Raw genomic sequence first — 24,498 nt, forward strand, 5'->3', positions numbered from 1 at the left:
AAGCGTCCGAAGACGGATAGGGCAAGAAGGAGATTGGCATCCACAGCAACACCAACCACAGTAAAAGGAAAAAAGAAAGCATCAACACATCCCCATCCATAAATTCCAGCTGTACAAGGGAGCTTTCAGGAATGTCAGGAATACTCTTGAAGTTTACGCAAATCACACTTCTCAAAATGAAGTGAAGGAAAGTTCTGTCATGGATTTCCAAATGCATTGCAGGCTGATCACGCAAAATAGACCACATTAATGACAGAGGAGAAATGGATAATAATGTGGGGAACTTGTCAGAAATATAAGATTTGCCAGAGAAAAGGGCCAATCATACCATCTCAACTAGTCACAAGTGGCATTAGCCACAGTGAGAATGGATGTCTTTTAGTCAAGGTAATTGTGAGCATATGACCACTGACTGAATTGAAAGGACTGAACTGAAAGAATTGATGTGAAAATGGAAGGATGCAAACCAAGTTTCCACAGAAGAACCATGTGTTGCACCAAGCAGGAACTGCAACAGGCACTGCAATCCCCAGCTCAGCAGACAGTAGGAGGGAGGAGGGTTTGGGAGATACATAGGCTGCAAGAGACTATGAAAGGAGAAACACCCATACTGTTACAAATAAAAACAAGTACAAATATAGTAGGCAGATATAGTGAATATGTAGCTACAGGAGTCAGCAGTCATAATCTACATACTCTGGTCACATATGAAAGCAAAAAAAGCAAAACACAGGTATGCTCCCAAAACATCCCAGAACACAAATGCACATACAGAGAGGAGTGCACTTGCAAACTCATGTTATTGACTGAGATTGAATGAACTCACTCTTAATGCCTTTCACATTTCAAGACCCAAAGAAGGGAAGTTAGGCAGCAAGTGCTGGCAGTCCCTACTGCCTGTGCACTCAGCATGTGGGCAGGGAGAATACCCTTTGATCACCTGAGTACTGGTAAAGATATCTGGAAGTTTGTCTACCCTGTAGCTTTTGTTCTTTAAAGGTTTATTCTGACAGGCTTGCTCCTCTAGGGTGTATTCGATTGCCACATCTATGTGAAGCAGTTGCTTGCTGTTGGCATGCCACTCGCACTTTATATATCCCCATAAAACCTGGAAAGAAAAAGATGCAAAGAGAGGAGTCTAAAGCTTTTGCTTGGCTGGAGAGCACAGAGCAAAGGTACTAAATGTTTTGAAAATACAGTGTCTGCATAGCCCTCATTGTCTCACATGGGTGCAGCTTTAGTAGCAGAAATTCATCACTTGAGAGGGGTGTAAGAATGCTTATTTTCTATTTAAAGAATAGGCACAGAAACTTATATATCTGAGAAAGAAAGGCACCTTCTGGAGCAGCCACTCTGCACCCATGAAACACACTCCTGGAACAGGATCTTGCTTCACCATGCAGTGGGTTTAAGGAATGTGGGCCCAGTTCTCTCCTGGCTGGGTGTGAGCACCATCCTCTGAGATCAATGCCATTACATACATCTTGCAGGGCAAGAGCTGGTTTGTATGTGATTTGAGAACCCTTGCAAAGAACACTAACAGCACACGAGAGCTCTCAGATATCCTCTGAAGAGTAGGCTGTCTGCCAAGAGAGCAGCACATTAGGCAGATACATCAATAATTTCCATCATCTATCCACCAAAGAAAGAGATTCCATTCACCTTAAGATGCATCATATGTGGATTTTACCATGCTGAAAAGGGCAGAACTTGCAGTATTCTGAACTATCTTACTATAACAGGATTGGTTCCCCTTAGTGCTGCTCAGATGTAGCTACTGCCTCAAGGAATTTATATTAATTCAGTGAGTCCCATCCCTTCCGTGACAGGAGTGGGCTATTTTGCCATAAATTGGCTAAACTCCATGGCTATAACGGATCAAATGAGGTGTGCCCATACATAATGTTTCACCATAAAATTTAACTAAAGAAATAAAATTTGAACACTGGCCAATAAAGTGGATGGAGAAGTGGCAGAGATGGTCTCAGCAGCAAACCTATTGCCAGCACCGAGTGTGGGACAAGCATTTCAGAATGTAAAATCAGGTGAGCCACATTCCAAACTGGTGATTTCAATACATCTTTCAGAAGGTTAAATTTTAACTGAATGCTGTTGAACATGCTATTTCAATGTCATTTGCTCTTCTGTTGTAAGTATTTCAGAGGTCTTGCCCAGCTATTCAGCTGAGAAACTGCCCGGCTCTGTTCTGTGCTGCATTTTGTTGCCTGCTGGGTCATTTTGGCTAACACTGTGTTTTCAGCTGACTATGCTGCACTGAGGAAAGGCAAACAGTTCTTGCCTACATCTGAAAAACATTTTGATCTATACAGAAAAAAGAAGCATTTTAGTTTGGTGTGCTGTTGTTTGCCTAGGATTGGAGTTAAAAATTGAAAAAGAAAAAACAAAATTCCCACTCCAACCCTCCTTATGACATTTTTAGGTATTTTTATGTCTAAATACTGAGTTACATCATTTGATGATTGGGTTTGCATTCCCCAGTCTGGTTCTGCCTTGTAAAAACTGGAGTCTGGAAAGATCACGCCTCTGTGAATGGGGAGCAGAAAGCTGATGCTCATACCCTAAGCAGCTATTCCTCCTCCTTCAGCCACCACCCTTTTTTCCACATTACATTCTGTATCATATTTCTACTACCAGTATTTAAAAAGCACACGGCCTAGGCAGGTAAGGCCCCTGTATGGCAGGAGAGAACAAAGGCACTGTAACTCTATCCACAGCTCCTCTTCCTACCACTGGTTCTCTCCTTCCCAGGCTTTTGAGGGCTTTCCTTAAATACTCCACTGACAGGCCACTGTCTTTACCTCCCTAAGTCTGGGATTCCAGCGAGGCTGGGCAATTAGAATTTGTCCCTAAGGCTGTCTACTCAGACTTCCTGGCCAAATCTCAAAATTATCCCAAAGCCCCAAAAAATGCTTGGGTAACAAAGGCTGCAGCCACTCAAGGAACAAAAACAAAAGGAAGGAGAGACAGCGAGTCACAACTATAGAAAGGGGGATTTATGAAAGCTTGTCCCCATCTCACTCACTGTAAGTTGCTGGGGTTTAATGTCCTGTGGGAAGCAGTGCAGCTACTGGAGCCAGCAGCACAGCAAGTGTTTTCTCTCTGGGATATTTTGGGTCATTAAATGTTGCTAAAGACATATTTGACTTTGGGAGGCTTAAAAGCAAACCTTTTAAAAAACTGGCATGTGGGATTCAGTGAGGTAATGAGTGATATGAAAGAGCTAAATATTAGATTCCAAGTACTGTATTATGACTGAAATTTCATATCACCTAGAGGATAAAGTAAAATTCAGTAACTTATTTTGAAACAGCAAAAAACATTTCCGGATTTTATCAGTGCTGTTTAAGGTCTACCTGAAGCTGGCATGCAGCAGAGAATAATTTCTTTATATCGCATTCTCTTTCAATGGCTCATTTGTTTACCATAAGCCAAATGAAATAGGATTTCAAATAGGCTGCTTTTCCATTGACTGTGCCCTGCCAAGGTCTAACACACAGTCTATTTTCTATCCAAACAATAGCCAAAACTTCAGTTGCTGGCTTCCCCAGGAGGCTGTGCTGTCCTCTACAGCTTGTGAGACTGAGTGCCACTAGAGCAGGTAACAGTTATCTGGCAAGATAACAAAGGCTTAAGTGATCAAGATGAGAGAAAGGCAAAGGAGACAGAGAAGTATTTTCTCCTTTCTTGCTTTTGGCAAAGGATGAGAAAAGACCTTGTCCTTGTGGGCAAAATGAAATGCAGAGGTAATAGAAAATGTTTGCTACAAAAATCACCAAACAAGACAAAATATTTCTCTTAGTTTCAGAGGAAATAAGACAAGTAAAAACATCTGCTATCACCTATAAACGTCTTTCTTGCAGAAACGATGTAACTGGGACCAGGTTTATGGCATTTGCCTCTACTGCCCCATGGGAAACTCCTGCTTGGGTACACCGGAGCGTTTTACAGCAACCACAATGCTGGGTGAAGGACAGTGATTCCTTCTGGAGAAGGACACATCATGTCCTTGCATTAGACTAAACATTCCATTTATTGCAGATGGATTGTAACAGAGTCCTGATGCCATCTCTAACCTGGGCACTCTGCCATGCTGCAAGTTCATTCCAGCGATGCACTGAGATGGCTTTGGTGCTCTTAGTCTCAAATCTCTTTGGAGACAGTCCAGGCAGGCTTTCCCTACTTTTTGACAGCTCTTGGCTTGCTTCTTCCAGGCTCAGCAGTTCATTTCCAAATTTCCCACACTCCTGACATTGCTCCGCTTTGATTCAGCAATGCCCAAACCATGCAAAAAAAAAAAAAAAAAAAAAAAAAAAAAAAAAAAAAAAAAAAAAAGCCAAGCAAGGAATCCAGGCCCTTCTGCAAGCCTGGAGTCTGGTCTCCAGATGGTGAACATCCACACCTTGCTACATTTTTCCCCAGCCCCTAAGATGCCCTCTCAAGCGGAAGACTGAGGTGTTATCACATTCCCTGCTTTTCCTCCTGCTGGCAGTGGTGCAAGGGAGGGCCTTTGCTGAGCATCACATGCAGCTCCTCAAAAGCAGATCTAGGGCAGAATTCCACTCAACAACAGAAATAATCAGAGGAAAGCCCAGAGAGCGTCTCCTGAACACATAACATTTCCCCCTAAGCAGCAAGCCCTTGCACCCTTCCTGACTGAAGTCAGTGATGTTTAATGTGTTACACAGATGGACCAGAAGTTATGTAAATCCAGATGGCTATTTCTGATACTTTTAGATGATGGTTAACAGTTCTAAATATTTGCCTGCTGTTGGTAATCATCCAGGTTTGTGAATTACTCAGAAAACATTCAATTAGCAAGAAATTGTGTTTTTAATTACCCATTCTTCCGTGACGATATATGGCATAAGCATAGATGAAATGAACAAAAATGCAGAAGATAATGCACACAGCGTTGGAAGGAAGCCTACCCTGAAAAGTCCTTTTGTAAATCCTGACTGAAGCTAGTAAAATAAGACAGACAACAGTAATGGGAACTGGGGAGAAAATGTCACATTTAAGGTCACATATGGGTCTGGATTCAAACTCAGGTCTGACACAGGATGTGCACCATCCATAATCATTCAACCATTCCATCAGCACCAGGTACAGTATGTTCCACCCAAACATCCCTTTGTCCAGCACTTCCTGTGAGCATTTCTGAAGCCTTGAACCAGCTGATAGAAAATGCTTGGCCTAAGGATGCAGGAGGGATGCAGGCCATTTGAACATGACACTGGGCATATTCAGAACACTCTGGCATTGGACATAGGTTACCTTGCAGAGGTTCAGAACAAGGGAGTGAAGAGATGCAGGACAGGTGCTAATGTAGTTGGCTGGGAGAGTCCAGCTGAGGTGCCAATCCTACCATAGGCACTTCCTAACACAGCCAGCTTGACTGCTTGGCCCCTTTTGCTGATGCAGTCTTGCTAGGTGTTTCCAGCAGCTTTGAGACTCTCCCACCTCCTTGGTGGGCCAGGAACTCCATCTCTTGGCCCTTGAGGAAGAGCATACCTCCCGTGGTGTCTTACGGACACTTCAAGTGGAAGTGGTTGAAAATACAGATATATTTTCCTGGATAGTGTTCAGTGATGGAGCAGTGTAAAACAACATGCCTGCCATGGGAAGCACCAGATGGGGTTTGAACCAGCGCTAGATTTGCCACTGAGCACAGCTACGAAGTTGCCAGACTGGTAATGAAGGTAGCTGCCTGCTCCATTTCAGAAATCAATGACACATTGTCATCCTCTGCAGGATAAACTGAGAGCTCTGAACTAAGGTCTTGACAGCTAAAGTGCCTTTGATTTTGCCTTTAATTCAGCAAGCACACAACATTACTGGATTCTCTGTATTAATAATAAATACATCCTGAAGCTCATGTCAGTGGCAGAGATTCAGTTCTAACCCGAGAACAGCATAGCTCTGCAAACAGCATGTCTCCAAAAAGCAAGACACTATTCACAGTGTAGCCAAACACAGGAAACCTGACGGCTGTTTAATAACACATGGAAATAAAATGATAGTAATAATATTCATAACTAGATTTATAAAATACTTTCTTATTTTCAGCATTATTTGTTCAGTCAAAGAAGGCCAGTACATTTATTTCTTTCAGTTTTCTTTCTAATAAAAGAGCTGAAATAAAGCCAGTCCTGAAGAGCTGGTTTGGACCCCAGAGCTCTCTAGGGTAGGAACTTCTGGATATATTTAGGTGCAATATATATCCTATGATTGCTCCAAATGACCAGCAGACCATGTTCTGCATGTCCACACTGCCTCTTACAGAGGCCAAGTACAGGCCCTTCCCTGCAGCCCAGGCTCAGGACTATGACCCTGGGCTCAGGGTTTGGGATGTGTGGAGGAATGAGCCATAACAAACAGCACTGGTGTGTGGTGAGCACAGCACAGCATGAGACTCAGCTGCAAGTAGGAGGAATTACCACAAAAAGCAGAACAACATGCAAAATGTGATGAGGTAATCTTCTTGCTCCTTAAATGCTATTCTGAGGGTTAACAGTATCGTCCTCCAAGATAAAGCTTGTCTTTCCCTTTGTTTGATGAAAGGCAGTTCAATTGCTGTATTTTAAAAAGAAACAAAGTTGTCTTTCAATAGCAGCCTAAGTTGAAGACTGAAAATACTGTGATGTTTTTCAGGCCAGATCCATTTATTTAAATAGTTCTTTAGAAAGTGAAAAATTGACATATAGGTTTTAGCTGGTATACATGGGTACACAACACCAGCTGCGGCCACAAAGTAAATAAGCACAGCCATGATTAAGATGTTTTACATTATGCAATTATTGTGACTTGGTTTGCCCTTTATATCCACTCAGAGCAAACTGAATTGGACCAAATAGATTTGAACATATACATGATAGCCCAAGTTGAATCTTTTTTTAAATATAAATTTGAACTGCAAGACCTTTGAATTGGTGTTCTCAGAGGAAAGCTTAAGAACTGTGTTTGAATGCTGTTAAAAACATGCACTGGACTTTTACATATAAAGAATGCATTTGAATCTCTATTTAACAAATCACTGGGTAATAGTTACATTGAATTCAGTCTTTTGGCCAAAGTAATATTAATTTAAGCTCCATCTCTTATCTCAGTTGCAGAGCAATTCCTTATTTACTGTACTGCATTTAGACTGAAGGATCATTAACTCCATTGATGGCAAGAACCTGTAGATATTTTCTAATTTACAGTTTCTCCATTGAACATTATTTTCTCAGTGCTGGGAATGATTATGAAAACAGGTGGTGCCAAACCACCACAGCCTTCATTGACTTCAGCAAGACTTGCAGCTGGTCTGCAAATCATGGCCTTTTAGTGCATGTTTGTGGCAGGGCAGTATAAGATGTGAGGTGAGGGCCGGTCATGTGGTGTTATGCTGAATTTGAATTCATGAAAATATTTTACTGGAAATCTCAGAAAATAGTTTGATCTCTCTTCCACATCTTTGAACCTACCTGTCTTCTGAATAAGGACTGCAAATTACTCTAGTAATAGGCAAACATACAAGTCTGTTGCATGTTGCCACAGAGGAGTCTCTAAATATTGTAATACTAAATATATCAAGAAAAGCAATGTCAACAGACTAAGGTGAGATAGTCGGACATGGTATTACGTAAGATAATTCCTGAGACTAGCTTTTTTATATCTTGATTTTGTTTTAATATTTTTATTGCTATTCAGTTGTGTAAGTATTCAGTGACACCCCATCCTTTTCTCAAAACCTTCAGTCATGTAAACTGAGGTATTGATTTCTTCAAATAACCCAGTGGTCTTGGTGAATTACTAGCAGACTATGCTGCATTTGTCTTGTTCTGTTTATCAGCAACCATTTAATCAAACATTTGAAATGCTTAACAGAATATAAGGATGGTTACCAATCTTCTTTTAAAGACCTTAAAGTCAGCACCATCACCAGCATCAATGCATAGGTGTTTCATGTTAAAACAGACTGGATGGGGGAGGCTTGAATCTATTTTAAAAAAGATTATTTAACCTAATATATAGCAACAGCCTATCAGAAAAGTGACAGAAAATCAGAAACCACTAGAGCCTAAATTACAATTGGAGGTGATACAGAATCTAACCTAGATCAGGTCAGTAACACCTTGCCAAGAGTGCATGTCTGTGAGAGTGACACAACCATCAAGGGTGCAATCTCTCTCCATTAGGACATGAAGAATACCACTAAGACCTCAGCAAGAAATTTTGGATTGATCTCACACACCACAGCTAGAGCTGTAGAAAGGAATGTCATTGATGGTCTCATTCATATCCCAAAGATAAAGATACAAGCAGTTCAATTAGCACGACAAAATGCTAACCCAATAATCACTACAGAATTATGTCCTCCTCCCAACATGAACCTGAAAGATTTGTTGCAAGTAACCTGACTCCAGGAGCCTCTGAGTGCATCTTCATCACAATTAGCTTGAGGGCAGCCCTAAGAGCACACAGGCATTCATGAGTCCTAGCACTAAATCCATGGAGCCCTGATGTAGTTCCAGTTATCCGATTGTCATTGGTACACATCTACAGCATCAGTGCTTTCTAGTAAAACCTATTCCTGTGCATATGTTAATATGCAATAACCAGTTCAGCTATTGTTTTGGTATCCTAAACACACTGCACTTAAAAAGAGGGTCACTTCACAATGAGCCCGTTTTTTCCCCCAAAATTCACCTACCTTATTTTTCTTAATAGATATCACGAAAGTATTTTCCATTAGTAGATTGTGAAGCACTGATTTACACTAAATTACACCAAGTACATAAAAAACACCTGTCATGTTTAACCCCAGCCAGCAACTCAGCACCAGATAGACACTCACTCACTCCATCCCGGAACGGGGAGGAGAAACAAAGAAAAGGTTCTACTGAGCCACAATCAAAACATCATGGTGTTGTCAACACTAATTTCATATTAAATCCAAAACACAGCACTGTACTGGCTACTAGGAAGAAAAGTAACTCCATCCTAGCTGAAAACAGGACAACATCAAACACTTCACAGTATGTCTTTCAGCTCAATAACTGGTATTTATTCACTACAATGATTTTTCTAACTGCACCCAGTCAAACCATGATTTGGATAGTTATTGTCTTTAAACACAACTTCTGAAAAAACTGTTGGAATACCTTTCAAAAGATGCAGAGTTCTCAAAAACTTGGAGAAGGAGTGGCATTAAATTGCAGTGGGAAATCTGATGCAGTCTCCTGATTAAAACTTACATGAAAATAACAGCTGCAAGAATGCAAGTTGACAGCTCCTGCATCCAGAAGTGAACAACAACTGAATTTACTTAAAAGTTATATTCAAGGCGAGTATGTGTGAAATAAAGAGGGTGTCCAATTTGATGAAAATAACAGCTAATATTTTTTTTCCACTTTTCACTAACAGAGAAGACAGATGACATTTTAATGGTGTAATCAAGACCCTGATTGCCACTGGTGACAGAATATGCCATGAGATCTGAATGGATATAACATATAGGAGCACTTGCATTGCATTGGATGTTTCTGCTTGAAGTATCATATTGGGTTTTTTTCTTTTTTTTTTTTTCTCTGCTGACAACAGTCCTTTCAATTCTTCAACTTTTTAATAAAGCAGCAAAGGCTGGGATGGAGGTTTGTGAAGATAGGAAAGCTGTGCTCAGATGTTGGTGTAATTACCATTTTCATGTTGGTTTTAAAAGTTAGTTTTGCCAGCAGAAAATATGCAAGAATTTAACTGTTTACATGAAAAATTTAGAGCTAATTAATTTGTGCTAAGAATCACAACCAAACACTGAATGACTCTGACATATTTCTTTCAGTATTAATATTTGCTTTCTTTTACTATTAGCAGAGATGTTTCCAGGATTGTGCTCTCAGATTTGTAATTTCAGAGGTCCTTGTGCAGCAATATCTGCATTGGCATATGCATATATTTCTTCTTACAGATTTATCCCATGTTTTGGGGATTTTTTTTGTCTTTGGTAAAGAATAATTAAAGCACCCTAGACTATTTCTTCTCCTTATTGGAACATTTACCCTTGGAATATTTGGAAGGAAGATATTCTGTATATACAGCCTTGTCCCTGTATCACTGATGTGCTTGTGTCTCAGAATAAGGAGAAGGAAAAATTTGGATACATGATGAACATGTGGTGGGGCTCTCAGTCCTAACTATTTACCCAAGCAATTATAAAATTACAAAAGTTCAAAAGGCACACATGGAAGTGTCACAATCAGAAATGTAAATGAATTGCAATACTTGTAAGAAGCTAATTAACAGTCTAATAAATCCCTGTAGCAAAGGATTAATTCCACTAGAACTCTGGAAAAGGAGAAGCAATTTTTTCATTTACATGGAAAAAATGCTTTCAAGAATAGCTTGTGGGTCAGAGCAGTGCTCAAGTTTAGAACATTATCTGACACCCTCCACCAGAGGTATAAATTGCAACCTAAACATAATTTTGAATGTTACTGAAGGATAAGCTGGTGGAAGAAGCCTCCTTCAGGAAAAAAGAATAAATGCTACCTCTCATTTTCGGGAGTCTACATCTTTTTCATATTTTATATATATATATATATATATATATATATATATATATATATATATATATATATGCAGTCAGCCCTAACTCTATGCTTTTTGACAAGCCACACAAGGATGTCCCAGAGAATCAGGGCCATCTTTTCAAACCTAATTTTAAAAGGAGATGTGCTTGATATCAAGTCAAACGCTGTCTGCAAAGAGCTGCTGGAAGAGCCAAGCGAGGTTTCCTTGTGGGTGGCAGCAGTACCTGATGGCCATGCTGGCACTGGGGATAAGTCTGGCCTCTGTCAACTCAACGAGAATACAACATGCAATTTTATCATAGCTTAGCTGCCAATACCATATCATGCAAAACTGCTGCAATTTGAAAGTAATCAATACCTGCAATTCCATTATTTGTAGAAATTACTTTAACTACAATGTGCTTAAGGGAATAGTGACAGGCTAGTAAATACCTCTTAAAAGAGACAACTTGTTCTATTTCAGAAAAAGAAAGGATGGCATAATCAAACATCCCTTTCTTAAGTTTTACATGCTTTAAATGTGGTAAAAAATGTGGTAAAATATTTTGTTTTGGTCTGCATTCCTCCAGATCCACTCATCATCCTGGTCATCCTAGAGAGTCTTCAAGAGATGGTAGAAGTTTTTGGATGAGCAGTCTCTCCTTTAGCTGTATTTGGTCACAAGTGGCTGTAAATGATGCTTCACCACCTCAACATCTTGTACCAACACAGCTTATTGGTGATATTGGCTGTTTCCTCAGCTGGTTATTTTCACATCAACGATTTTGTAATCATATAAAATCGCTCTTCCGTGAGCCAAATTTATAAAACATAATTCTTTCTCCAATTTCAAAATAAAGCTTTTAAGTTCAATTATTCATTTTTTACTTACCATCTTCATTGACTTACCATCTTACTCACCCTCAATAATTATGAGGTTGAGGTTTTTTTGTAAAAAAATTTATATTTATATTTTGCATATAAAAACATTGCTGCAGTTAAATATCACAATAAGTCTAAATTATTTTCTTCTTTCATAATATAAGAAGGGAAAGCCCTTAAAAATGTGAACAGATCTTTATCCAAACATAACAGTTTTATAAAGAAACTTCTGTCAATGGGGAAGGGAAGAGGGAATGATTTTCACACTTACATGTAACTGTTTTTGAAACTGAAGGTGTCAGCTAGTATTTCTACAAAACTAAATACAATTCCTCAATCAGGAGACCAATTAGACAAAGATTTATGGTACTTTAGTCTATTTGCTTTAGAATAAATCAGTTTTTCTGAAGCCAAGGTTCAGAGACAAATGGGTGGAAATGGAGGACAAACACATCAGCATAACAACATTAATTAGGGCTTCAATCCCTCATTAGCAGCCTACATATTTTAAGCTCTTCTCTTAAGTGCCTTAATATGAAGAGTTCCAGTGGCCATCTTATCAAGAGCTCCGTGGTCAGGAGCTACGCTGTCAGTGATGAGCTCACTTGCAGGTCACAGTTTTAAACATTGCCAAGATTATCACTGATCAGCTGCTGAAAGCTTTGTTCCTGGGGTTGAGTGATGAAGAACAGCCCCAGCAGAGGGTTTGGGCAGAGCTGCCAGTGCTGGTGGGAAGCAGAGGGGCCCGGGGAACAGGGACATCTTTCACAGGCAGCATCCTTGGAACCTGCAGTTACCTGGCTTGCTGTGATTGCACTTTTCCCATTCCAGAGTGGATTCAGAGCTGTAATTACCAGCACAATGCCCAGGCCTCTTCTCCACAGCTGACCCTGCACTACTGGGGTTGGGTTTTGATTAACAAAAGGTTAACCCAACTGACACCTGCTGAATCCTTAAGGTTTCAGCAGGTGTCAGTTTATTTAGATCTCAGGATGTGCTGCCATCCTCTCCAGGGCACTTCTCTTCCTCTGTCAAAGACTTTGTTTCCTAGTACAGAAGATTTTAAAGAAGGATTTCAACTCGGCAGGTGCAGAGGGCACCATACAGGTGCAATGAGAAAACAAAGACTTGGAAAGCTTTTGTCAGCCTAAAATACTGCCTGGTTTGGTAAAACACTTATAATGATAATAATAATAATAATAATAATAATAATAATAATAGTAATAGCTGTAGCGACAGCTGAGGTTTGCCACAGAAAACCTACAATTTTAAACAACTGTGGCTCCTAAATTATGACATCTATGTATACTCCTACATTTACCCCCTTGAGTTTGTGTGTCTGTCTGTAAAAACAGTGGGTCATATTTGCTCTTTGGTTAATTCCCCTGATTTAAACATCCTTATGTCCTCTGACCACAGTGTGTGGAAGCAGGGTTGGCTGCTTAGTCTGTAACCATGGTCTCAGTGTGCTCAGTTCTGATTAAATTTAATAGTTGCAAAGCCATTAAGGTCTCTGAATCTGACCAGTTATAATTAGAACAAAACTGTCACAGTAACAAAGCAACATGAAAATGTACTGTTCCTTCAGAGGAAGCAACTGCAGAAGAGCCACCTAGAAGATACAGCATTTTACATGGCTAATAAATCTGATTATGGGTCATTCTGTGGATGCACGAGTTGAATTCAGAGATAAACAAGGTCTGAAATTTCCCTTCTGTGACAAGTCCCTCTTTCAGAAAATATTTCCAAGCAGAACTGCAAGAAGAATGGGACATTTTGAGCTCCTCAAAACATAGTAACACTATTTCAATTTTTTTTAATAATACACTTCAACACTCCTGAAACCTTGATGATATACTGTCATGACCTGAAACAGGCTACTCCAAATCAGCTTTAAATTTAAGGCGTGTTTTTTTAATAGCAAAGCACTACTTTCAGGGAATAGCAATTTGTTAGAACGTCTTTCCCTGGTTCTGTTCTCTTTGACAAGCTAAAGACTTGTGTCCAAATATGCATCCCACTGGAAGCACTGTTAATAATTGATTACAGCTCACTGGCCAAAGAAAAGGAGTCAGAAATACTGTTTTGAAAAAATCTTGGAAACCCCTGTTATTCTAAAATATTTTTAAGAAAAAAAGAGTGTGTTTTAAAAAAAATATCTGGACTGATAATCAATACATCTCATATATTTACCAGAGAGCCCACCACTCTCAAACAACACATTTTTGAAAAGTGTTTGTGCATTTAAATACAATGAAAAAGCTTTTTATCCCATGATAAACGATTATGTATGGATGAGCAATGGCACAGAAGATTTTCAGATGGAAAGAGAAGCCTGTGATGGGCAATCAGAGAGGTAGTTCTCTGTGGCCTTCACTTTACTGGGGTGAGGGGGAGTACTGGTTACAGCTATGGACATATAAAAATAGAGCTTAATATTTCAAACTTGTTTTAACATTGTTTGGGTTTTCTTTCCTAATGACATTTTTGACATCTTTGCATATTCAGAGATGTGAAAAATGGAAAACCAAGTCTATCAGCATTATCCCACAAGGAGCAATCCCATTCCATTCTCACCTACCCTTTCCTATTTGTCCCCTACAGCAACAGATTGATTGTTTGACCAAAGGAAAAAATAAATAAAGGAAGCATTAAAATTACAACTTCATTTTCAACAGTACAACATCAAGACCTTGCCCTGGCTAGTAATGCTGTGGCAGGGGCCAGTTTTTGGCAGTGACTACCCCAGCCCTGCCTCCTAGCTCAACACAGCACATGGGCTCCCAGCAGGGCAGGTGCTCCCTGTGCCAGCCAAGGTGTTCAGCTGCCTGTGCCAAGAACACTTCCAAACCTTCCCAGTGCCTGGGAATACGAGCGTTAAAAAGAAAGTCAGTAAAGCTCAGGTCTTAATTCCAGACCTGGCATTCACCTGCCATGTTTAATTATGTGTTGCATTAAGCATTCATGAAGGAAAAAAGATCCATATGCGAATGCCTGTAATAAAAGGGACTATCCCCAGTCCAAGCTGCACACCAGAAACACCAGTTTGCATAGGGTTGTGACTCTGCTCATCATGATGTACCCTGGTGCCCCAGTTACTTTCTTGGCTGAGGGCTGGTAGGAAAACTGTTTTTACCCTTAAATGCAGAGGTACACTCTGTCAGCATAGTGGGTTTTACAAACCCATCGTGCTGCACATAGGTTTCCCAGGCAACACGTGCGATACAGCCTTCGGTATCCAAGTTACTTGTGTTGACAAACCACATACCATCTGCCATTACTACAGCTGCTGCCTCTACCACTTTGAGGTTTTCAAACTTTTGTACGAGTTACAGTCACCTATGATTTAACAGGGGGAGAAACTAAGGCAGCTAGTGATGGATCTGCACTGGTACATGGCTATTGTACATGCTACCACACCACACTGTCTCCTTCTGGGGTTGTTTGCTTATTAATGGAAAATGTAAAAGTGACTCAGAAAAGGTTGATAAACTGCATTTCATACTTAAAACTTGAAAAGGAATCAACACATAAGTAAAAAGTAAAAGCATTTATATAAAAGCACCAAAAAAGAAAAAAAAATACACTTGTTCAGAGATTCTTACCATTTCTTTTTCAGAAGAAAGGAAACTTTATTTTAAACCAGACTTCTTTATGGTATACCTACTACTAAAATAAAGAAGGAAATAGAGCCTGTAATCTGACATGCAAATCAGACTTCAGCAAGGAGACAGATCTTCTAATTCTGTAGCAAGCACAGTAAAACCTGCAAGCAATACACAGCATGTGCTCATCATTCACGTGGGCTTCTCTTCCTTGCTATATCAGCACTAGACACAAGGAGGACAAGGCTCAACATGACCAGAGCCGTGGCTCTGGCTCAGGCACCGAGTTTCCTTGCAGGTGTCTGGCTCTGCCCCAGCCCTTCTGCTGGGATCTTCCTCCCCAGCAGAGTGGTACCTCCTCACTGGCTGTCTCAGCAAAGGACACTGGGGTCTGTACACCTCAGGAGACACAGAAATCACCCTTTTCCCATCTCTCTCTTTTGGAGTTGTCCTAGTTGTACAGCAAGATTGATTTTATCTGTTTAGTTAAGTGCAAACATTGAAAAAACAGTAGCTTCTATAAAGGACCAAAACAAAGCTAATTTAAACTTTTCTTAGCAGCAGTCCTAAAGGACCCAGGACAGGAAAATGAATGGAAGAAGATGCAGTTTAGGCTACCAAAAGCACTGGCAGACAGCTGCTTAATCCCAGAATTGTCATGTCAATTTAAACCCTTCCCCTGGCAGGGATTCAATTCTTTTCATCTCTCCCGGGAGCTTGAAAAGGTCAGAGAGAGAACATTACCCTGGTGCACATGCAGGCTTGATTGCCTTTCTAGAAAGGCATCTCTGCTTGAGGCTTTGGCTGGCAATTCAGGGCGGGACAGAGCCAGGTACCCTAACGGGGATGGGGGAGGGATGCTGCTCAGCTGCTGCGGACAGCACACACCACATCAGGCAGCCAAAATCCTCACTGGGCCTCAGCATCTGCCAGGCACCCACGGGACCCTGTGGAGCCACCTCGGCTGACAAGGCCACACATAATTGTGAGTGTTTGTGATTGTGTTCAGTGCACATCCCTGTGTAATGTGGCCTGAAGTGGGTTTCACCCTGCTGATACTATGGAGATGCTTTCCTTGATGTGCAAAAAGAGTTTTGCTCTTGATCTTGTGGTTTTTTGGTCTCCCCGTTTTTGTATCTAGTGAAAGAGGCCTATCACCACCTGAAAGACTAGAGAGGAACAGAAGGGACAGCTGATTCCCAGCTGCATTCATTCACCTGCATCTCCTACAGTGTGCACAAATACCCCACACCTCTCCCAGGTCAGATGCTGCAGAGCAGGACTATCACCATGCAGCAGAACCACACACAGGCAGAGCAGAAAAAACCCCTCTCTTCTACATGTAATGGTGATCTGTGCCTTTACAAACTCAAGGCCTTATTATTACAGTTTCTTCTATATAAAAATGGAGCCATAGGAATGGCAAAACTCCAACTGGGATGAAACACAAGAGCCATCTGCTCAGCAGAAGGGACTTTGGTGGGCTCCTCATGGAGGACTCCTTTCTCCCCACTGATCTCTTGATGCCCAGCTCAGTTGTTTTGCCCAGCCCTCCACAAGGACAGGGATAGGGACCATGTCTGCCAATAGAACACCCTTCACACCATAGAAATTGCAGATTTTTCCAAACCAAGAAGTTTTAGCTTGTTCCCAGACATTTTTCATGTGCAGGAAAACATGCTCACATACATGAGTCTGTGTTCACCAAAAGAACTTGTAGCATAACCCAGAAAAAAAATCTGCAAGGTTGCTGAACTGCTTATCTCTGAGGGGTCAGAGAATGGAGCACAAAGCAACATGCACTGAAGTTGGGCTGGAGCCCGCCGGGAGGTGCTGAGGAGAGGCTGAGCCTGTCCCCAGGAATGGTACACATAGGAATTCTGCATCCCTCCTCTCCTGACCTCAGAGGGACACCAGGTAATCTTATTCTCAAAACTCACCCACCACAGAGCAGTCAATAAGAAACGCAGGAGAGCCCATACGCTTCTCGGTTCCTTTTACTAAAGGCACTGACTGCATGTCCCTCCCTCCTCTGACTTTCCAGGGAGCATTTTTGCTCCTTGTCACTTGCAACATCTTCTAGGACCTGCCAACACTGCCAAAAATCTTCTCTAAGCACTTAGTAAAGGTTTCTGCCTTGCACCCATGAGCATGCCAAAACCAGCCTTGGCTTATCACCATGGCATCAGAGCTCAGAGCCTCCTCAATGATTGAAAAGACATTTGGTCCCCAAACCACTTTCCTGTCATGGCTTCCAATAAGTTTAATAATTTTTCATAGTCAATTTGAAAAATTCAGCAAGAGGATACTGCCTTTTTCTGCCCCCCACCCCCGCCCCAGCTGTGTCATACACTTTTGAATTTCAAGGAAGTTTAGAGTAAGAATCAAAAAAGAATCTACCCTTGTTTTAATCTGAAAGGCTTAGAAATATTTAATTAAGTATGAATAATTTTCTGTGACAAAAATTCATTATTTCATACTTTTAAAAGCATTTTGTTTCCTAATACTTTCTAACAACTCAAAATACCCCTAATATGTCTGGTCATCAGCTGTATTATTCCTTACATTGACCCCACATATATGGGATCACCAAAACCAGGGCTCAACAATTGAGGTTTCTGCCAGAAAACCACACACAACCACAAACAGAGCTAAAAGTGAACAGATTTATACTAGGGCATTTTTATTTTAGAGGTGATACACCTTGGTCTGCTACACTCTTTCCAGCAATTGTGACCATTTTTCTTCATTCTTTTTTTCCCAGCTATTCCTACTCTATGGAATGCACAATACAATAGTACAGGATAGATACTTTAACAAAGTATAAATCCTTCTTTTCTCTCCTAAACTGCCAATTCTACTTGCTGAATAAAATTATGATCTGTTGTGTCATAGTCTGTATATTAGCACTGGCTGATCAAAAGCAAACTTTGTAAGACAAGTGTCAGTGTAAGCATGTACATTTTAAGAAAGTTTAGACTTTGAACTGAAGGAATAAAAATTAGATTTGCAAACTCATCTTGATATTTGGCCATACTTTGAACGAAGACAATGAGGGAAAAAATCTACACTTTAAATAGTTGCTTTGTTGTGCTTGATATTGAAATTCTGTGGACTTTCATAAAAGAAATATCAAAGTCAAAGAGGCAGCAAACAGAAAAAGCAAGCGCCAAACTGCAAAATGACTTGTAGAGAATACACTGCGGGAACTGTCTGTAAATTTTCACTGATAGAGAGGGAAAAAAAACCACAGTGGAAAACATAACTAAACAATCTCATTTACTGTTTTAAGACAGATTTGTTTTCAACTTGACTCCTTGGGACCATCCTAAAATTACTTCTCAAAGCCTACAAGCTCTAGAGTTGCTGCAGGAAGGATTGGAAGGAACATTTGGCTCACAAAGAAACAAAAGAATCTCTTTGAGTATCTCTGTAATACATGACTCACAACTGCAAGCTGGCTAGGCTACATGCCAAGTCTGTGTCTTGAAATGGCTCATTTATTGGCAAAGTTTAGTCCTGAATTTATCTAGATCTCTTTTAACAAAACATACCAAAATAGCACCTTTGGCTGCAACTGTGCTCCATGTGTGGAGCCTAGTAAAGTATCAGTTGTTTTTATTTTGAGATCATGGCTATGGTCATTCCTGGACCCAAAACTCCATAATCTTTGTGGACCATCCTATGAAAGCTAGCTGAAGAAGATTTTCAATTTCATTTTTTGCACAAGACTGTAAGAAAATTAATTGAATGCATTTAAGCATGCAAGAGTGAACTGAGCTTGTGAGGCTCTGATTTCTGTACATTCAAAGATCTAAGCATAAAACAGTGATACAAGTCCCTATTTAAACGTGCATTTATAGCTCTGTGCTAAACACAATAAAGAACTCCCAGCAGACAGCGTTTTTATTTATGTGTGGGTGTACTTCAGCTCTGCATTTCATTCTCCAGGCAGCACTTAGCAATATTTATCCAGTCATTCTACTCTTTTATAACACACATATTTTTACTTCTAGATACAATATCAATTTTGGAATATCAATACTGAAATGTCCTTTCTAAAAAAAAAAAACCAAAGTTTGCACTATCAGATTCAAGTATATCAAAACAAATTCCCACCACATTGTTTCAGATTTTTATGGAATACTGAGACATGTAGGATACTTGCTGACAGGCTTTCAGCTCTGGCCTAGGAAATGACTGTAAATTCAGTGTGTCTGTAGATGCAACCTCTGCAGCCCATCTCAGCCAGCCCCTGTGCAGTGCAATGGTGACTGGCCAAGCCTCTCCCCGGGTCACAATCCTGCACCAGGGTAAAGCGCCTGTATTTCAGCCATGTGACAGTTGAATTTGATTTACCTTGAGCCCAGTCCCGATAGCATCTAATAATAAAACCTTGTACTTCTCCCCCACATGACCCAAGCAATCTCTAACACCAAAATGAGAAAGTGTGGTGCACAGTAAAACATCCCAAGAGCAGCAAGTATTTAAGGGTGCTTTTTCTTCCTTCATTCTCACTGAAGAGCACCTCTGAGTTCTTGCTTTAGCTCAGATGGGGAGAGAAGATTTGACTTGAACCTAAATGTAGACCCTGCTGCCTCATGTTTGCTTCACAAAGCAGTGTCCAGGTACACAAACTGAATAAAACAACTGGAAGATATTCTCCAGCAGTGCATCCACAATACTCCCAACAGCACCAGAGATTTACCAACTAGACAAGTGCAGACAAGTCCAAATAAAATAATGAAACATGCATAATAAGGATGTCAGGTCTTCATCAGCAACTGCTCTGCAGACCTGCTCTTACTGATCTGCAGGCTGATCAGCATGGTTCCAAACCACAGGGGCATTTTGCTGTTGAATGTTTGGCAGGCAGAATTTGTGTTTCTTATCGCATAAACCACCAAGACTAATCCCATTGTGTGATGGACATTTGTTGTATCTTCTGCTCAGCATCATATGAGTTTCTTGGACAAAGTCCATCATTTAGATGCTGGCTAGTGCACATGCTTATTTTCAAAGGAGCTTTTAATCCATTTATGTTTAAAAGATTTATTGGTTTAATTATTGGTTTATTTTCTGGTTTATTCCTACTCTTTGATGTTACTGGTTATTACAAAGCTCCTATAAGGGGCTGTTAATTACTCATGCCATTCAGAGATCTATCAAACTGTGATTTAAGGCAGCACATACATTGCTTGATGTAGGGGAAATCAAATTCTTTTTCACTCATTAAAGAAAACAGAACATTTTGCAAAATGTTTTCATAACGGTGACATGAAAAATATGTCTGCATTGGGACTGTCTGGAGGAATATAAAGCTGAGGAAAGAAAAGAGGAGGATTTTCATAGTGCCACTATCTCATGGCTATGGAGATAATTTTTATCTGGATAAAAACACCACAGGATACTTTAGCAGGGAGCCCCACAGCGACTGAGGTCTGGTGTGCTGAAAGAGCAGTGCTCAAGGAGCTTACAAAGGAAATTCATATACTCACTGTAAGAAGAGAATGGTGTTTAACCTCCACCCTCAGCAGGAGAATTAGTGTTGCACATGGTGGGGAGTTACACCTCTTTTTGGGAATAGTGGCAAGTAACAAGGTTTGTTCCTCAGGCCTTGCACACTGGAAAAATGCATTGTCTGTGCCAAGGAGAAGAATTAGGAAGCTTGTGCATCCATTTGCATTACTTTGCAATGCTGAATGGTGCTAGCTAACACACTACTTTTCTGTTGAGAGAAAATCAATAGCCTACAATGATTTTCCGCCCTCTATAGGATCTGCTATCACCATATGCAAAAATTTGGAAATGCTGATTTTTATTTTCTTCTAAACAGATGAAAAGTAGACAGCAGCTATAAGCATATCTAGATTTAAAATAGTAGTTGAAAATCTGCCTATGAGTTTAGTAAAAAGGCACTAGATCTCAGGGGAGACATGATGAAAAGATTTTTTTTTTTTAATATGGTAATGATATGCAGACTGACACTGAAAAGTTGAGAGCCAAGTGACAGGCTCCCAAATGAAAGAGGTCAAATTTTAGGAAGCTGAGTAAACATAAAAGATTGAAAACAGTAGGCATTGTTCTCTAAAGCAAACTCTCAATATTTAGAAACCAAAATGCAAACTTAAATTTAGTCCAGATATTAATGATAAAAAGCATTAAAATGATCAGGCCATCAAATGAAAATTCCAAATCTATTCCAAAGTATATGTGCCTTCACAAATCCACTGCAAATACAGCCTGTAGCTTTTGGCACTTGAACACCCCATGGAAGCCAACTCTAAAAAAACCCCTCATATCCCTTAAAAATGTCCAAAAGAAAGATTGTGCACCTGAATACAACCAGATTATCTGAGTGAGTGCTGGCAAAGTTGCTAAGATCTTTGAAGAAAATTATTCAGGGTACATCCTATTCCTGCAATTCCCTCTCACAATTTGAAGATGCTCTCACATCTCTCTGGCACAAGCCCCCCCAAGGATTGCACTGAGAGCAGTTCTCTAGGTTCAGGTTACTTTAGATTTCATAAGGTAAAGCCAGTGCTTCACAATTTCTCACTTAAGAACTGGCCAGAATGGTTAATGAAGCACCTGGTCTGGCTACGTAATGACAAACTTAATCAGCTTTTCTTCTGGATGGCTGGGGAATGTAGCTAACCTAGACGGACTATACTCTACTAGTTCAGTATATACTGAACCAGGTGTGCATTATAGACCCAGTTTCATTCCAATCACGTGAATCCTGCAGTCATTGTAGCACTGAGTCAGCATTTAACCCTTCCTGCTGATGGTGTGTGCAACCACTTGATTCTTAGAATTAGATGACAATGCAAGAGGAAGAAGTACTTCAATCATTTGTACTCTATTCCTCAAAAAGCTTCTTTCCCAGCAGGCACTGTTAGCTCTGACACTGTATCTGGCCCACAGCTCCACCCTTCCCATTTTACGTGCTGTCCATGTGTTGACAGTAGGTAGCAGTATTCAGCATCCCTTTGTACGGGCTACTGGGATGAAACTGCTTCTGTTTCAGCTGACATGCAGAGAGCAGGATCCAGAGCTATCAGCCTGTTGGACATCAATTCCTAAATGTCAGCCAATACATACAAACCTAATTCAGAAACGGCCAAGAAATTGCCTCTTACATCCAAAAAATTTTTAAGGCCATTAGACATGCCTGCTATTCACTTTGATGGAAACCAAATTGCACCCACTGTTGTGTAGAGTCTGCAGGTCTTAGGTCTTATATCACTGTTGGAAAAGCCTGCAATCTGTGTTTTAAAAGTTCCACAGTATTATTTCTTTTTGGACTACAAAACATGTAGATTTTCACATGATCCTTTTTTTGTGTGCGCCAGGAAAGCACCATCTCTCCTGTGGCCTAAAGCAATGTCTCTGTCTTGTCCTGTCAGTGCTGTGACTGTGACATATGGTGGCTATATGAAACATCCCCAGAAAACACCTCTTCATGCTGTTTTACTTGCTTTTGATATAAATTGTTAAAAAAGGTAGTTCACTTTAGGTCATTCTGACATTGGAAGTCAGGGGCTTTGTACAAATGTAGCCACTCTTCCTTCTTGATACAAAGCTACTGGTTTGATTTTATTTCTCATTTTACATTGGTGTTTTGTCTCTGGAGCAGTGTATTCACTTTGTCTGAACCACTTGAAAAAAAAATGGAACATATTTTCATCATAAAGAATGAACATTAAAACTGAGTGTAGCTTGGGTGGATTACATGGGCAGGAAGGGTTGTTAGGAAGCTCTGTTTGGAAGGGATTGCACATATCAGGGATTCACAGTTCTGGCTGATTTAAGTATAAATGGGGAAAATGCATATTCTAAAACAGATTATTCTAAGCTTGCCTTTTTTTTAAAGTCTATTTAAATATTAGTAATTTTCTATAATGTCCCCCTTAAATGCGAATACATATCTTTGACAGGCAATAAAAATATTATGTCATGGCATTCTCCTAATTTTTGGACTTGAAGTCATTCCAATGAGAACAAATAAATTTGGGTCATGTGAGGTTTTAAAGCAGAGAATGACTTAAATATTATAGTATTTTTTATCTTGATACATCTATTACATATATTCTGCCCCATATTTGTGTCTGTAAGTAAATACCTGGGTCTGTGTATCTGTAAGAAATACATTAGACTCCAAAATAGGTAAAGATTTTCAATGTAGAAATAAGGCCAAAAGTACCTCATCAGATTAAAACACTTTCAGAATTCTTTCTAATTGAATGCCAATTAGGAGGAATTTGCCTGTAATAATGCCTGAGCTGAATCAACAAACATCATTAACTACAAACAATTCCAAATCTGTTCCATTTTTCCCTCACCTAGTACACATTCCTTCAACTGAACAGAATGATTTTTCCTGATCACAATGGATTAAAATAAGCACAGGTTTAGACTACAGCATTCAACAAACAGTTTATGAAAGATGTATCTCTTGTTCTGCCATGGCAATGAAAGCCATTACGAAATGCCTGTGTTAATTTTGCACCAGATCGCAGTGGAGATCTGTACAACCCATTAATCTAACAGGGGTTTTCCAGTACACCTCTTTCCATTCTTCAAATTTGCAAAAACATATCATTTCTTATTAAACAAACCACGAAAGAATTTTGATAGCTGCAAGCTACAACTACTCTCATTTGTTTATTTAGAATGATGCAGAAACCAGTGCTAAAGATTAGTCACAGTAATGTTGACGACAACACGTGAAGAAAAGGCATATATTTGGTCTACAACCACAGATGGCTAAATTTATTTGCGAAAGCTGCCAAGCACAATGAAACAAAGATGTGGCTGTTGTAACAAGCAAAGAGCAAAAATGTCAGGAGTTCTTATCTAAAAAATTGGCATGCATGAAGTCAAATTCACATGACAAGGTGAGGGCACATGAACAGCTACAAAGCATAAGCAGTTGTGCTTTCCAGCCCCACAGAAACACAGGCATATGAAGCAGACAAACCTCATCAGCTGTGATTGCTGTCTTCTGCCTAAATTACCCACCCACTGAACACTGCTGCAAAGATCCTATTTATGGGTTCAGTGCCTGCTTTCAGATTCTGCCTTGCACAGATCATCTTATCTTGTCTGAAAGAAGACCAAAAACCAACCGTACAAAAAGCAACTTTCTGTGCCAGGGTTACCTGAGCTGTTGACTCTCCACGTATTGGAAAGAAGCAGATGTTACTTGATGTAGTCTCAGATTTACCCTTAACTCCATGAGCATTGGTGAATTTTCCCTTCACAGGTGGTTAGCAGCATTTCTGAAGAGAACGACTCCTTTCTCCTCTTCTGATATTATACCCACAGCAAATTGCTTAAAAAATAATTGGTGGACATTTAATGGTGTAATGTGATAGTACAGTGGCGGAAAAATTAGTCACAGTCAACTGCCTGAACTCTGTGACCAAACATAGCTG

The 24,498-nt window shown here is 40.1% G+C and overlaps 1 long non-coding RNA gene across 1 annotated transcript in view; it reads right to left on the reverse strand.

Moving 5' to 3' along the window:
- LOC119703384 overlaps positions 1-24,498 on the reverse strand; it is a 171,418-nt gene that overhangs the window by 48,691 nt on the left and 98,229 nt on the right. The gene's annotated exons all lie outside the window — the stretch shown is intronic.

This window comes from Motacilla alba, chromosome 7, assembly GCF_015832195.1.
Source record: "Motacilla alba alba isolate MOTALB_02 chromosome 7, Motacilla_alba_V1.0_pri, whole genome shotgun sequence".
In the NCBI taxonomy this organism is placed as follows: Eukaryota; Metazoa; Chordata; class Aves; order Passeriformes; family Motacillidae; genus Motacilla; species Motacilla alba.